This window comes from Mustela lutreola, chromosome 3, assembly GCF_030435805.1.
Source record: "Mustela lutreola isolate mMusLut2 chromosome 3, mMusLut2.pri, whole genome shotgun sequence".
NCBI lineage: Eukaryota > Metazoa > Chordata > Mammalia > Carnivora > Mustelidae > Mustela > Mustela lutreola.
The window spans coordinates 60,489,253-60,505,761 of NC_081292.1; the positions used below are offsets into that span (position 1 = coordinate 60,489,253).

General features: G+C 43.3%; 1 long non-coding RNA gene across 1 annotated transcript in view; it reads right to left on the reverse strand.

Annotated features, from left to right (window-relative positions):
- Positions 1 to 14,248: 14,248 nt before the first annotated feature.
- The window catches only part of LOC131826711 (uncharacterized), a 53,208-nt gene continuing 50,947 nt past the window's right edge, over positions 14,249 to 16,509 (reverse strand). Inside the window, exon 3 of the long non-coding RNA XR_009351712.1 lies at positions 14,249 to 14,484. This is a non-coding gene — a long non-coding RNA (uncharacterized LOC131826711). The remainder of the gene's footprint in view (positions 14,485 to 16,509) is intronic.

The following is a 16,509-nucleotide window of genomic DNA, read 5'->3' on the forward strand; positions in this document are numbered from 1 at the left end:
TATCTCATAGATCTCTCTGCAGTTTTTCACCTTTCTTCAAAAGTTTAAATGCCATAGAGACAGCTTCAGGGATAATAACAGAACTGAGTGACAAATACAGTGTCTCCAGGATTTCCCTCGGTCTGCTTTTTCTTGTGCCCAAAGACCCATGCACGTTTTATACTCAAAGTTCTTCCCAAGATAATTCGAAGATGGGTGCGGAGGGAGGAGCCCTGGAGATTTCACCCAGATCATCTGCAGATTCTAGACAGCACTTCCCCATCAGACCTTGAGTAATACTCTGGCTTTTTGAAGACCTGGAAATAACATGCTTCCACGGCAGGTAAAGAAAGGGGGAGAGTTGGAGCTGGCTTCAAGCTTGTATTTATTGTAAAACCATGTAAATGTTTAAAATATGATATGTAAACTTTCTTTTACAAAGTCGCCTTGATGGTTAGCCATTAGGTTTCTCCAGGGGCGGGGGAAGAAACACTCTGTGTTCTTTTGAGGAAGCAGAAGCAGAAACGTCACTTGCTAGATGGCACGGGGGGGGGGGGGGGCAAGGCAAATGGAGTTGCTATCTGCTCTCAGCTTTGGCAACAAAGAGAAATCTAAGGAAGGTGTGCCATCACTCGGGTGAAATGATGCACCTTGTTCCTCCAGTCTCAGGGCTTCTACCATGGTAACAGACAACTCCCAAATCCAAGTGGCTTACGCCAGCAGACATTCATTTATTCATAATGCAGCATGAGAGCAGCAGATGGACTGTGGCTATGCTCAAGATTGTGGGCTGACTCTGGGTTGGCATCTCATTTTCTTCTGGGGCTCAGACCACAGAAGCAGTCCTCACCTTCTGTGCTTCTGGCAGAGGGCAGAAGCACAAGGCTGAGCCAAGCCATGCAGTCCCACTTTGGTTGACTGTTCAGAAGTGGCTTGTGTCACGCCCACTTGCACCCGATTGGACAAAAAAAGGTCACATGGCCGAGCCCAAAAGAATGTGTTCTAGGAAAGGAGAAAGTGAATAGTTGAGCATAGTAATACCATGGGATACAGTTATACATTCTTTTGTCCAATATTTATTGAGTGTCAGCATTGTACTGGAAATTGATCTGTAGAATTAGATCTGTTCCCTGCTCCATGGAGTCTATAATCCAGTGTGGGACACAAATGATAAAACCAGCAATGTCAATAAAGCCTGAGCCCAGTCTCAGATTTCAGGGCAGTGGAAGGTTGGTGGAAGCTGCAGAGCATAAAATGATTGCCATGAACTTTTAGGAATGAATGAATTACTACATTAAGGCCTAAACAATAGTTTTCCATGGATGGGGTGGGAAATGGTGGACTAAGTCTGTTCTCGAAAATTCTACTCAGCTCACTGACCTTCTGGGACTTGTTATAGACTTCTCTGTTGAGAAGGTGTTAGGCCTAACATGTTGCCTGTCTTGACATTTTTTGTCCCACTTGCCACCTGCAAACCCAACCCTGTCTCACTTCCATGTCTGATCATGTCCTGAATCAGTAAGGACTTTAACAGATCGAGCTCTGTATTTGGGGAGCTGAGGATAAAGTCACCCTTGGCTATTTGTCTCTCAATGACCAGCTGTCCGAACTTGGAAAACTGTATTCCTGCATATTTCTAGGCCTTCTCTATTACATTCAATGCTCTTCTATACACTCATGCCCATACTTTGACCCAAACTCCAAGGTTCTCACCCAGTGATTCCTTTATACCTGTTGGACCCCCCGACCCTGTTTCCAGGGTTAAAGAGTCCAACCACTCCCTCCACATCTTCACAGAAAGCTATCCCTCAGAAGACTCTTTCTTTCTCTAGCCCTCTTGAACTCAGGACAAGGAGACTTGGGAATGTTCTCCTTACTCCTCAGTATGGTTTCGTATACCCTGCTGTGACATTCTATGTTCCTTGAAATGGTGAAATTATTGGTTACATATATGTAGACAGCTTCTTTGGGGTTCAGGGGAGGCGCTGGCAGAGGGCGACTGCTAATTTTCTTCATACTCACTACTTGGTGCAACCAAAATGTTATGCATGTATCAAGGGGTGAGCCCATGCACATGGCAAGCAGGTAATGCCCAGGAAGGGCTTTGAAATATGGAAGACCAAGAGTTTCCTTCAATGACTCATTCAAATTTACCTTTTATATGAGTTCTGGCTTCAAGAACAGTGACCCCAGACATTGGGATATAAATACACCCAGAGGTTCTAGAGAGGTTTACACAGGACTAGTTAAGGCTGAAAGCAAGCCAGCCAAGTGGGGAAATAGCTCAAGTGCCCTGTCTGCAAAGCTTTACTAAGATTTATTTGGAAATTTATGGTCTCTCCCAAAATGAATCCACAGCTTGCCTTGCTCTGATTATAAGAAGAACGTTGAGATCTTTATTAACCGTCATCATTGGATTCCTTCCCTCCTTAAGGAGATTAATTAGGTAAATTTCATTACAGTAACACCAACTTTCTTGGAAAGAAACCATGCAACTTCAGAATGACTTTGAGTTTATATCTGAAAACGAAGCAATGTTAATGTTTACAGTTGAGAATGTGAAACATTGGGTTTTAACAGATGTTGATGTCATTCTTGGCATCCTGCAGTGATATAAACTACCCTGTGAAGAGGTAACACATTGTTAAATGTAATCACAATGCAAAGAAAGAAGTTGAAATGTACACACACTCACTGTTCGACCCTGCCTCCCACTTACCCACCCGGCATTTGCCATTTGAGCCGAACCAGAGAATGGCACTTGACATGCTCCCATTTATCTCAAATGTCCAGACAGAGAAATGAAGGAATTTCTCCCATTCTAGTTAGTGGCTTGATGCTGTAGTATTTTCAGAGAAGCCCAAAATGGCCAAGGAAAGAGAGGTCAACTTTAGTCCTGGTTTAGCTATTACTTGTTATTTGACCTTGGACCAATCACCCTGTCTGGGCCTCAGTTTCCCCATACCTAGCAGGAGTCTAGACTCACTGGCTTCCAACAATCAGCATAAAACAGTTTAGAGAGTACTTTTCTTGTTATGTGGGTAGATGGTCCAATATGCAGTCATCTGACAACCACCATCCCCTTCAGCCCATGGTGGGGTGTGTCTCGGAACTTAGGGCCAGAAATCTGTCAGGTGGGTTATTGAGGTGCTGAACTGGCCTCATGACAGTTAGGTGCTGGGACAGTTCTGAGACAGCCTCAAACAGGACTCGGTGAAAACTTGCTCTTTAAATCCTCTATCTCCAGCTCCTCGTGTCGTCTTTCTGTTTTTATGGTTTTTAGAGTGATTGATTTCATATGGGATAGTATTTTCACATTTCTGCAAGGTGGGCAGGACAAGAGTATGACACAGAACTGCTAAATGATGCTCAAAGGCATTAGGTAAATTGACATTTTCAGCCACAGTGTAGAATTCCCCGCATAGTACTAGGGATAGGGACATCTCTTGGTGACTTCTTAGTGCGCCTAAAATCATTCCACTTAGCAGCCTTTGGAGGGAATTTGACAAGCCCCAGATTGACCTGTATGCCCAATTTCCCCTCACAGTGAGTTTCGTCCTCTTGAGGGGCTTTAGGACCTGGCCAACATCTCAGTTGTCCTTTAGACCACTGAGGGATCCTAGTAATAAACAGAACTTTCCACATGTGAAGTTCTAGGATAGATCTAACTTTCCTTCCATACCACCTTTCACCTAAAATATTGTGTGGATGAACTTGAGTAACTGAAGTTATGTTTAGGACTACAAGGATCCCAGAATAGATTTGTCGGGGCCTGGAGAATCCAGGGTTTCCATTCATACCCTGGGGGTTGGGGCCTCCCAGTGAAGCAGGAATGCTGGGCTTTTTTGCACTGGTTGAACACACCCTCAAAATACTGCACTCTGTTCTGGCCTCACAACTTCAGAGTGATAGGAAAAAACAACAGGAAAGCACAGAGGTGAGCCATGATGATAAGTGGATTGGAAAATCATTTTATGCATGAAAATGGAAAAACCGGGTGAGTTCACTTTGGGGAGAGATAGTCAAAGAAAGGACTAGTAATCATCTTCAAACACACAAAGATTATAGTGCAAAGGCTGAAGTCGTTTACTCTCCACACAGAGTTAACGAGGAAATGCAGACTCATATTCACGTTCAGATGGATTCAGTTAGCGGGAGGAAGGCTGTCCTCCCAGTCAGAGCAAGAAAGCCTAGAAAGATTCTAAGGAAGCTGTCAAATGCCCTCCTCTGGCCCTCTTGTAAGCAGAGGGACCTCTCTTCCAGTGAGATCAGATTTCCCTGATGGTAGTGGAAGGACTGGATCAGACATACACATTAGCACTCACCATGGTGGCTCTAATTTTTTGTGGAAGGACAAATAAAATCCACCTACAGACCTACGGAAAACAGTATTGAGTGAGAGCAAGAACATGAGAGAAAAAGGAAATATTTTAACTGCTGACTACAGGAATTTTAAGCATGAGAGCTGGGATCTAGGGCCACCGCCTCAGGACATGGGAATGCCCAGCTTTGTTTCCCTCAACTATTCCTAAAACTATTTACAAGAGTGAACTAGCTCTTCTTTCAAGCTTCTAGGATTCCAGGATCATACCTGCGTTTTTATTAAAAAGAGGGTTTTGAAGTTGTCTACAAACTCTATAGGAACGACTCACTCTGCTCCATTGGTCGCTTGGGAAATTAGACAAGAAGCAGCAGCACTGTTTCAAGGTCAAAGGTCTAAGTCAATAGTGAGGGTTGCTTTTGCTATGAGTGCCTAATTTGCAAAATGACAACCTAGTTTGTGTGTGTGTGTGTGTGTAGATAACACATCCATGGTGATAACAACGACGTGTGTTGTGTCCTGTGGTGTATTTCCTTTTTTTTTCCCCCAAAGATTTTATTTATTTATTTGACAGAGAGATCACAAGTAGGCAGAGAGACAGGCAGAGAGAAAGGGGGAAGCAGGCTCCTTGCCATACAGAGAGCCTAATACAGGGCTCAATCCCAGGACCCTGAGATCATGACCTAAGCCAAAGGCAGAGACTTAACCCATTGAGCCACCCAGGCACCTCTTGTGGTATGTTTCTTACTGTAGGGTTGGCACTCTTGTGTCTCTAGTCGCACAGCAATGGGTTGTGGTAGAATGGGTAATAGCCAGGAGAGCTTCCGACTCTGCATCCCTGACTCGTTGTCATCACAAGGGACTGTGTGATCTCAGACAAGCCACCCAGTTTTCAGAGTTCCAGGTTCCCTTCTATAAAACAAAGCCATTACAATAAAGCAGTGTTTCCTAAGCATCAGCCAATTTGTGATTAAATGTCATATCTTAACCCTCCAAATGCTACCTGCATTTTTATATTCATGTTTTTCTTTACATGAACCCATTTTTGATGATAAAAAATTATTTTAAAGGAAATTTTGTATCTTACCATATAAGGAAAGATACCCTACTTGCCATGAATAGAAAGTAAATACAATGAAAGCAAAATTATGCAATTCAATTCTAGCTAATAGCTGCTACTTGCCTAAGGCTGAGCCCTAGTCTTGCTCTCTCTTTATCTTATTTACACGTATGTATGTATGTGTGTATGTAAAGAAGTAAGTAAGCTCCACTCCCAACATGGGGCTTGAACTCAAGACCCTGAGATCTAGTGTAACGTGCTCTACCAACTGAGCCAACCAGGCACTCCTGTTCTCTATTTATTAGAGAGGGAGATTATCAAGTGTTCAAAAAATGTGAAAGATGCATTAGTTCCAAACTGATACTTTCTTTTTGACATAATCACAAGGGTTGAAAGAAACTTGAAAGACTGGCTAACTCTTCTGTAAGAAAGCTTTTTATTTTTTAAAAAAATTCTAAACTTACCTAAAAGGAGTAAGAATAGTGAAAAAGGACTCCAGTACACCTTTTGTCTGGATCTGCCAGTTTTGAACATTGGCCACATTTGTTTGATCATTCCCTCTCTTTCCATCTATATTTTTAGAATTTTTGCCTGAACCACTGAGTAGTTTGCATACACCATGTCCTTAATGCCCCAGGATGTACTTCCAAGGACAAGGATATTCTCTTCTATAACCACAGCATAATGATCATAGTCAGGAAATTTAACGTCACTGCAATGCTTCTACCTAACTGCAGGCTATGCTTCACTTTTGTCAGTTGACGCAAGAATGTTATTTATAGCTGTTTCCCCAGTACGGGAATTGGTTCAGATCATGTGTTGCGTGTAGCGATCACGTCTCTTTGGTTTTCTTTAATCTGGAGCCATTCCTCACCTTGCTTTGTATTCCATGACTTTGACACTCTGGAAGGATGCAGGCTAGTTCCTTTATAGACTGATCCTCAATTCTTGGTTGTTTGATGTTTCTTTTTGATTAGACTCAGGAGAGACTGGCGTACTTTCGGTTCAGCATTATGTAATGCCATGTCCAGGTTCCTAGGAAGTCGTCTTTTGTATAACAGAGAGAGCCAACCACACTTGACTGACTCTGAGAGAGATTATCTCCATGGCTCCATTGAGGACCTTTTAGTTTTTATTTCTAAAGAAACCCAAACACTGGTGTTAACCTAATTACACTATTCATAGTAAGCCACATGATCCAAAGTATTTCACGTTGTTTCTAGGAATTAAAGAGAAGCTCCTCCTTCATACCTCTCTATCTCTGACAGGGACCGAAAATGCCTTTTGAGAGTGAGGCAGGGCCAGAGACAGAAGGTAAAGAGAAAGGATTCATGAATTACATGTAGAATGAATGAGTAGTTGTAGCAGTAATTCCTGCTCAGTGTGAGCTCCATTGTGAATGGAAGTTGAAAATAAATAACGGGAGAGGTATGGAGATATTTGGGTCAAAGAAGAAGTTTCCATAACTAGTCACAGAGGTGGGTGGCAGACAGTGGCCAAAAAGTATAGCTCAGCTCTGCTGTCCCTTCTGCTATGGAAAGTATCTTTGGAGAGTTTATGTTGTTATTGTTTTTTTAATGTTTAGAGACAGAAAAGCAACTCGAACTGGCATAGGTAAAAAGAAAAATTTACTGGATCATTTACAGGCTTCAGGAATGGCTAGATCCAGGGGCTCTAGTGACATCATCAGAGTGTCTTTCGACTCAGCTTTATTCTTTGTTAGTTTCTTGCTCCATTTGCATAGAAAAAATGGTCCCAAATAACTCACATGACAATTGTAATCACAGGAGGAGAGACCCAATTCCCCATACTGGGTCTCTCCAAAGTGGACTTTGAATGACCTTGTGTGGGTCAAGAGTCCACCACTGGGCCCATCATTGTGTTTTGAAAGATGGGATACTCTGATTGGCCTGGGCTGTTCACATACCTCCCATTTACTGGGTAATTAAGGCATGTGGTTGATAATACCACCAAGTGTAGAAGAAGTAATTCCGCTATGGAAAGATGTTATTCAAGGAAAAAAATAGCAGATATTCAACACGAAGTTATGATGCAGTATAGAGGATGATTTCTCGAGCTCTCTGATGTTGTGTGAAGAAGAATTGGTGCAGTATGGTGGCTGAATCCAGGTTTTGGATCTGAATTCTGTACTGTATCAATCATTAGTTAGATACACATAGGCAAGTTCTCTCTGAAGCCTAGTTTCTTCATCTGGAGAAAGATGAAAATACCCCATTTTGCAAATACTCCAATCTGTAAAATGGGTAAAATTGCCATATTATCAGGGTTCTTACTTGCAAACTCGACCTAGTTTAAACACAAAGAGATTTACTGGAGATAGTGGATGGCTCATAGGACCCCAGAGGATTTAGAGACATGGGCTCTGGGGTACATTTCCAGAAATAACTCCCAGCACTATTCTGCCTCACTGGCTTAATGAAGGCCTTGCTGCCTGCATCCACCATTCGAGTTGCAGTGGTGTGAGAACTATGTCTACCCCAGAAACATACTGTACTCACTGGACACCATGCAGCAAGACAGGACTCCCCCCACCCCCACCACAGCCATCTCTCGACGCATCTCACTCCTTTCAGGCATGTGTCTGATCATCAGATCAGTGTCTACCTACAGAGCGACTTTGTGACAACGCAGCCTGTGCGGGTAAACGGGGATCCTCCCTCGGATGGGGCCTGTGCTTGGCTTACTGGTCTACTGCTGGTGCTGTCTTGAAATTCTTACCAATTTGATCTTTAAATTTGTGTGTTTCCTGTGCAGGCTGGTAGGACAGTGGAGCCCATGCACGGGCAGAGGAGATGCCCCAGGCAGAAGCGCACACACATGCACTCAGATCCGCAGGTGTGAGGGTGCCCAGTGCGCACGTTCTCACCCGTGACCCTCCAAGGCACCAGGAAGTTTCCAGGTGGTGGCTGGGCAGGGACCTGGGCCCAGATTGGTAGTGGTGATGGCAGTAGCAAAGCAGCAGCTGTGGCGGTAGTAGCTACTCCCTGGAGAGAGAAGCGGCTCTGGAGAGGGTAAAGCAGGGACCAGAAAAGGAAGCCACATTGTCTGTACGTCCTTGTCAACTTCTGTGCAAATATGAGTGCCATGAATGTAGTCTAACTTATACTCCCCAGCCTGAGAGCTGGAGATAGAAACTGCTGGTGCTTAGTGAATTATTACAAAATAAAAGCATACACATGGACATTGCAATAAACATATTAAGGAATAATTAGAATTCTTCAAAGAGTCTGGAATCTCTCATTTTTAAAACTCTGCAACATTGCAAAGCAAATACCAAATTTTGATATTGTCACATTTGATGGGAAAAGAACACTGTTTTCAGATGAAGCTTTAGAGGAATCAATTATCAACAAGGAAAATAGTTTTAAGGTTAGTCTCTTTTTGTCATTGAAGATACAGTGACGTAAGGTTTAAATAGTCCCTTTGAATCGTGTACAAATCAGGACCACACTTCCAGGTTCCTATATGGCCTCAACAAGTTATAGGAATTACCAAAGGAAACATAAAAATATTATTGTATATGTTGGCATTTAAAATTAATCAGACCTACACAAAACTAATTTTAATGAGGAATTAAATCTTTTTAGAGAAGTTATTCTGCAAGAACTATCAACTCTAGAGGTACTAAAATTTGCATTTCAAAATAACTCATCAAAAATGTTGTCAGAGACTATAAAATACTCTTAACAACTCCAATTAACAGTGGCATCAGAAAAGTCCTTCTCAAAATCAAAACTGATGAAAAATTATTTGTGATCTTACATTTGACAAGAACAATTGACATCCCATTTGATTACATGGGCTGAAAATCATCTTGCTAAAAGCATAAATTTTGAGGACCCAATAAATGGGTTTTTGGAAAAGAAAGAGAAATCTTAATATCAGTCAAGGTAGCACATTATAAAGTATTGTTCCTGATCTAATTTAAAATTAGGACACAATTTTTTTGCAATTTGTATTTTTATGTTGTTATTAACATATCACTATTACCCCATAGTACATTTTATGAGTAATATAGTATTTTTGAGGGAAAATGGATTATATCGAACTACCTTTAACTGCACCCTTCCCTTTACTTTTTTTTTTTTTAAATATTTTATTTATTTATTTGACAGACAGAATCACAAGTAGGCTGAGAGGCAGGCAGAGAGAGAGAGAGAGGGAAGCAGGCTCCCTGCTGAGCAGAGAGCCCAATGCCGGGCTCGATCCCAGGACCCTGGAATCATGACCTGAGCTGAAGGCAGAGGCTTTAACCCACTGAGCCACCCGGGTGCCCCCCCCCCTTACTTTTTGAATAAGGAACCCCACATTCTCAATTTTCACTGGGCCCCACAAATTATATAGCTGGACTTGATTATATGCTTGTGTACCAAGCACGTATGAGGGAAGCTGAGAAATGTAGTTTTGGGGGTTTCTACCTTGGGAAGGAGGGTTTCATAAGGCAAGAAATCAGCAAATCAGGAATGACAGAATATCGACACCCCATCCACCTCACTGGCTTCCAAGCCACTAACCATATTTATTTTCTCTCTTCCTTTGGGTAGTCCCAGCAGAGTCTGAAAAAGGATTAGATTCAGTGTATTAATCCCAACATTCTAAGGGAAGATCAGCAAATTCCCATGGCCAGGGTAGTGCATCAAAGTAAAGGAGCTCTCCCCTGCCTCCGTGAGGTGTGGTCTCCCTAACTACATGTGACCGCTTGGTGCTAACTCCGCTTTCCCCGTGCCTCTGGGCACCTGCCTGCCTCCCAGAAACTATTTTTATTCTTTGGTGCTTTCCTGATGCTTTAAAATGCACAGAATCAATAATCTGCAAATATTTACCTTTCTCAAAAGTATTGACTTAAGATCATTTAGTTTCATGCCATTTTTATTTTCAGTGAATGACTGCAAGTGATTCTAAAATTCTCCTCCGCAAATATCCTGAAAAGAGAGGAAGAAGAACATGTTGTTCTGAATTGAGGAGTAAATTTGATCCTGTGAATCAGGAAACTCTCCTGCAAACTTGGCAAAGATGCATTCACTGTCAGTGATGGGGTTTTGCTTTTTTATGCCCCAGAGGACACCATGCGTGTGGATGGCCAGTTTCCTCAAATAAATCTCCGTGTGTCTCATTCCTGCCCCAAGATAGACCACCAAGCTGCCAGGGCAAGAATGGTGGCTACAAAAAGAAGAATCACCAGTCTGGCACCCCCAGAAATTTGTTAGCGTTTCAGAGATAGCTGATGTCAGTTTCCTAAGTTTCAAGATAAGAACCCTGTGCCCGGGAGGCTGCTTTGTTGGTTGGAGGTAGAACTGGGGTCACCCGAGGCCTGATACAAGGCTCTTCAGCTTCCTCTCCATGTGGCTCCATCACTGTCAAGACCAAAGAAACGGGTGTCCAGGGGCAGCCACTGAGTGGGCATCCACTGCCTATTAAACCTAGTATGTGGTGACTTCTTGGTCCAGAGCTTTCACAGCAGGGAACATAATGAAGGAAAGGTCAAGACTAGAAGCCAGCTGTTTAGATTTGCAGCTGGAATGCTGGAGTGAAATGGAACAGGAATAGAGGTCAGAAAATTGGCTCAGGCAGGGATCGCGGAAGTAAGAAAGTGAGGGTGCGTGCCATTTCTGTGTAAGAAACATCTAAGTTTAGCACCCCGGGACCTGTGTGTGTGTGTGTGTGTGTGTGTGTGTGTGTAGCGTGTCATTTAAGAATGACAGTTGTGGGACCAGTTCCTAGCTCTATCATTTACTAGTTGTACACTCGGCAAATTAAGTCATGTCATCTCTCTAGGCCTCAGATTCCATAGTTCTGAAGTATGGAGAATATTCATAGTTACTTCATAGGGACACTGTGAGCATTAAATGAGATGATCTATGCAAAGCCCTTGGAAGAGTGCCTGGCTGTTGGTAAGTGACCCATAAATGTGGACATCATCACATCAGACAACATCTATGACCCATACTTTTTAGGTTGATTTTCTGGAATGGTGCCCAGCAGGTAATGCTTCTCATCTGTATATAAAACTAACACCTTCCATACAGACTGCATGTCAGCACTTTTGTGCCCAGGAAGGGACAAGTCCACCTAACAGGACCACTCCTCTGTGGGGCGAAGCCCAGTCCTCTAACCCCCCCACCTCAAACCTGCCTCCAACAGGCGGTGACGTGATTGGATGTCCACCAACCACAGCTCCTTTCCCCATCCCTCCATAAAATCATAGTCTCCTCCCTCAATAAGAACTTCTGTGTCTGAATTTTCCTTTGAAAAATGTGAGATCTTAGAACTTACGCCTCATAGTCGACCTTTCATTAAAAACAAAACAAAACCCTTTTGCATGACTAGAACAAGATCATCACATTGAATAGAAGATTTTATTCATTATAAAAACAAACAAACAAACTTGCTCCTTGTTCCTTCTTTCAAATCACTTTATGGGCCTCTGGAATTTCCTGGCCTTTGTGCCTTGGTGACTACAGCTATTGAAATGTCCCTAGTACTGAACTGACGGGGCACCCAGAGTCCTGCCCTTCTGAGGCTCCAGAGGGGGGTGGAGTACTGGCAGGTCACAGGATCGGGGGATCTGTGGTTTCAGGAAAGATTCTAGCCCAAGCAAGTTAGAGCGAGTCAGTAAAACAAGAAACTTAGAGGCAACACTGAAAAAATAAAGTTTAAAAAAAAGAAAGAAAGAAACTCAGAGGTGACAAATAACCTCATGGAAAAATGGAAGAAGATTCTGTGTTGGCTGGAGAAATTGTGTGCTCTCAGCAGGGCTGAGGCAGCAAGGGGTCACTGTCTGGCTGGAGGTCACGGGGACCAGTGTTGCTCCCACTGCCACCTGCCTGGACTGACGCAAAGCAGGCTGTCATGCGAGGACTCTAGTCAGGCAGCTCCCAGAGGGCCCATATCTCTGGTCCTACAAGATTCGTGCCTCCCTCTGCTCATTGTCCAGGCAGGGCAGCATCACTGGACAGACTCTGTGTCCTTAGTCATCTCTGTGCTCAGGGCAAGTTTCCGTTAGGTCTAGAAATGTGGGTAGAGTAGGGTAAATCGTGCGTTTGGGGTAATTGTGGTTGCCAGGACCTGCCCTTGTGTTGTGATATGGCTTCCTCTGAAGGCTAGCCAGGTCCCAGGCTAAGGGAACTTGAATGTAGATTGTGACATTCTGAATTGATAATTAAGTAATATCGTTGCCTGTCCTCTTAGCAATTTGCTCCCTCACTCACCGACACGCCCATCCTACATCTGCTGCACATCTACCATGAACCAGACCCATGCCGAGTGACAGAGGGATGGAAAGAAGGAGACAGAGCCTCTGTCCCCAGATGGTTGCACCTATAGGTGAGAAATCTTTAGTTATAGAATTGTGATGGTTAATTTTATGCATCAGCTTAGCTAGGCCACAGTAGCTAGGTATTTGGTCCAACAATATTCCCGATGTTTCTTCTGGGCAGGTCTTTTTTAGATGAGATTAAGGTTTAAGTCTGTAGACTTTGAGTTAGATAGGTTATCCTCCATAATGGGAGTGGGGCCCATTCGGTCAGTTGAACACCTTACTAGAGAAAAAGACTGACCTCTCAATAAGACAGAATTGGACCAGCAGACTGCCCTTGGACTCCAACTGCAGCATCAACTCTTCTCAAGGGCTTTAGCCCGCTGCTTACCCTCAGGAGTTTGGACTTGCCAGCTTCCATAATCATCATATGAGCTGATTCCTTACAACAAATCCTCTCATTTTGTTTCTGTTTCTCAGGTCACCCTGACCAAGACGGGAATCCAGTCTCAGTTTTATTGCCCTCTTGATGACTTTTGTACTTTATTAAGCAATCTTTATTTAGTTAGTTAGTTTTCTGATGATAAAATGCACACTATGCAAGGCAGGCAGTATGAACAAAGAGCATCAAGATGGCCGCCGTGAGCGTCTTCCTGAAAGTTCTTCTTTTCCTATGTGTGCAGTGGCATGTATACCCAACAAAATTGGAATCATGGGTTTTTATCCTGTCCTTTATTTTTTTAATAACATTAATTGTAAGCATTTTTGAAATGTCATTAAAATATATGGAAAGATGTTTAAGGCCTGCCTACTAGTCTGTTTTTGTTGGAAATTTAGGTTGTTTCCTATTTTCTGTTATTATAAATAGTTCTGCTAGGAAAGTTTTTGTCCATAAATTTATGTCTGCCTCTCTGATTATTTCCTTAGGGAAGATTCCAGGAAGGGGACTTACTAAGAACCCTGGCCTCATAAATGAGAGAATTATGAAAAATGGAAGAGGAAAATGCAATAAATTAAATGAATTGGGTTGCTCGACTCATTTTAACTGAGAAAATAAGAAACACCTGACCTTCCCCGGGGCCGAACTCATGGTCATCCACATTACTTAGGGAGACCAGGAGGCATGATAGAAAGAGCAACAGATTAGGATCCAGAGCTTGAGTTCTGAGCCCGCCTCATTTCTCTTGACAGCCAGGAGCTCCCGGACATCACACCGTGACACGTTCTGCTCCCACTTCTTTGTGTAAAGTGGAGATGCAGTAACTGTCCCGCCTACCTTCAAGAGATCCTGAAGAACCGATGGTGGAATGTGTGCGAACCACTTCTTAACCCACCAGCCTTTCTTCTCCCGTTAGAGCTAGGTGTGACACCGCTTTTTCTGTTAAGTCTTTCCAAGGAGAAATCAGAAGCTTCTACCCTAACCCTTGCTCCAAGCTTTTTTCTGACATCTGTGATGTGGAGTTACAATGATTTGTTCATACTTCTCTTGCTCCAGCAGCCCCTGAGCCCAAGTCTTACTCATCTTTTCTCCCCACTCATGCTTAGTATAGTGCAAGGTCTTCAATGATGCCCGATGAATGCTGACCAAAGAGATTGTCAAGTACTCCACAAATATGATATCATCCACAAGCATTTATTAGGCACCAAAGATGTGTCTCTGAACTCAAGGCACTCACCTTACTGTGTAATAAATGTAAACCCACTGAATGGAGCTGCCAAAAGACCAATGGGTTGTGCAGATACAAGTTGTGACAGGAGCTTGGAGCAGAGCAGGAAACTGCCATGGAGGGCTGTGGGAGCCAGAAAAGTCTTCTTGGCCCAGACCTGGGTCTTGGAGACACACCAGCCCTGGACAAGGGGAGAATAAAAGATGTTAACCCAGATGGGGGAGTCACATCAGCAAGGTGGTCCCAGGTCACTCTGTGGTCTGGTATACAGTAGGCCCTCCACGCCAACGTGCTCAGTGACTGAATGAAGAAGGCAGTGCGGCCCCACACATTCGGAGAACAAGATGGCCACGTGTGCCTTCCCAAAGAGGCTCTTTATTTTGTCCATTCAAAAATATCGTGTTGCCCAATAAATATGAATGTATTGTCTAATCACCTCATCGGTTTCCAAATACAGGTATAAAAGCTGTTTGGCTAGATTTCCTCGGTGCTGGGCACAAAATTACAGGCACATGTACTTACATGTGCTCACCCACCTCCCTCCATGAGCCACCTGGATCTTCCACAGACCCACGTCCAGGGACAAGCTACGGCTCTGTCAAGTCAGCTTCCATCAGCAGGTGACATGCAACTCCACGGTGACCTGTCACTATTCATTAGTGACATCAGATGAGATGTTTTTTAAAAACATCAGAGAGATGGGTTTTTTTTTTTTTAAAGATTTTATTTATTTATTTGACAGAGAGAGATTATAAGTAGGCAGAGAGGCAGGCAGAGAGAGAGAGGAGGAAGCAGGCTCCCTGCTGAGCAGAGAGCCCGATGCAGGACTCGATCCCAGGACCCTGAGATCATGACCCGAGCCGAAGGCAGCAGCTTAACCCACTGAGCCACCCAGGCGCCCCAGAGAGATGTTTTTAAAAAATTATTTATTTATTTTCAGATTTTTCTTTCTTTCTTTTTTTTTTTTTTTTTAAAGATGCTCTGTCGGCTCTGTTCCAGCTGACCTGGCCCAACCTTTCATTTGTGTAAGCCATATTGCTTGCCAAAGACCAAGAATTGGGAGTTGTGGGGCTTTATCACAAAGTCATCAGTAAACTGCCAAATAATCATGTGGGATTATATATTTTGCCTCCCAGCATCTTACTTTAGGAAAGAGATTCAAACTAGTCTTTAAAAATGACGGGTCTGGGGGACACCTGTGTGGCTCAGTGGGTTAAAGCTTCTGCCTTCGGCTCAGGTCATGATCCCAGGGTCCTGGGAACGAGACCTGCATCGGGCTCTCTTCTTGGCGGGGGGCCAGCTTCTCCCTCTCTCTCTGCCTGCCTCTCTGCCTGCTGGTGATTTCTGTCTGTCAATAAAGAAATTTTAAAAAATTAAAAATAAATAAAAATAAATTTTAAAATGACGGGTCTGGGGCGCCTGGGTGGCTCAGTCATTGAGTGTCTGCCTTCAGCTCAGGTCATGACCCCAGGGTCCTGGGATCGAGCCCTGCATCGGTCTCCCTGCTCAGCGGGAGGCCTGCTTCTCCCTCTCCCACTCCCTCTGCTTCTGTTCCCTCTATCATTCTGTCTCTCTCTGTCAAATAAATAAATAAAATCTTTAAAAAAAGACGGGTCACAGGGGCGCCTGACTAGGTCTGCCATATAATTGTTAAGTTTATCCCTAAGTATTTCACGTTTTTAAAATATTATTGTAAATTATATTTATTTTTTACTTCATTTTCCAATTTTTATTACTAATAGATAGAACTGGAATTAATTTTTATGTATTAATTTTATCTTGTGATCTGGCTAGACACATTTATTACTGTTAGCATTTTTTGTAAGTTCATTAGGATTTTTCATGTGCAAGACTATCATTTGTGGCCTCCAGTAAAATGTTGAAATGAAGTATTAAGTTCTGGTTCAAGATGGCAACCCCCAAATTCACCTCCTCCCACAGACACACTGTATCTCAGCTAAGTATGGAACAATTTTCTCTGAAAGAAATCCAGAAACCAACTGAGTGAATCCTATACATTGGGCAGATGAGGGGGGAAAAGGGCAGGAGAAGCTGGGACAGAATTTCTCCATAAACCCTACCCCTGGCATAGCAACACACACTCAGGAGGGCACTTACAACTCCCAGCTTCTCGAAGAGTGATGGGTTTGGACTCAACATTTAGCGCTGGGTGGCAGAGCGGTTAAGCATCTGACTCTTGGTTTCA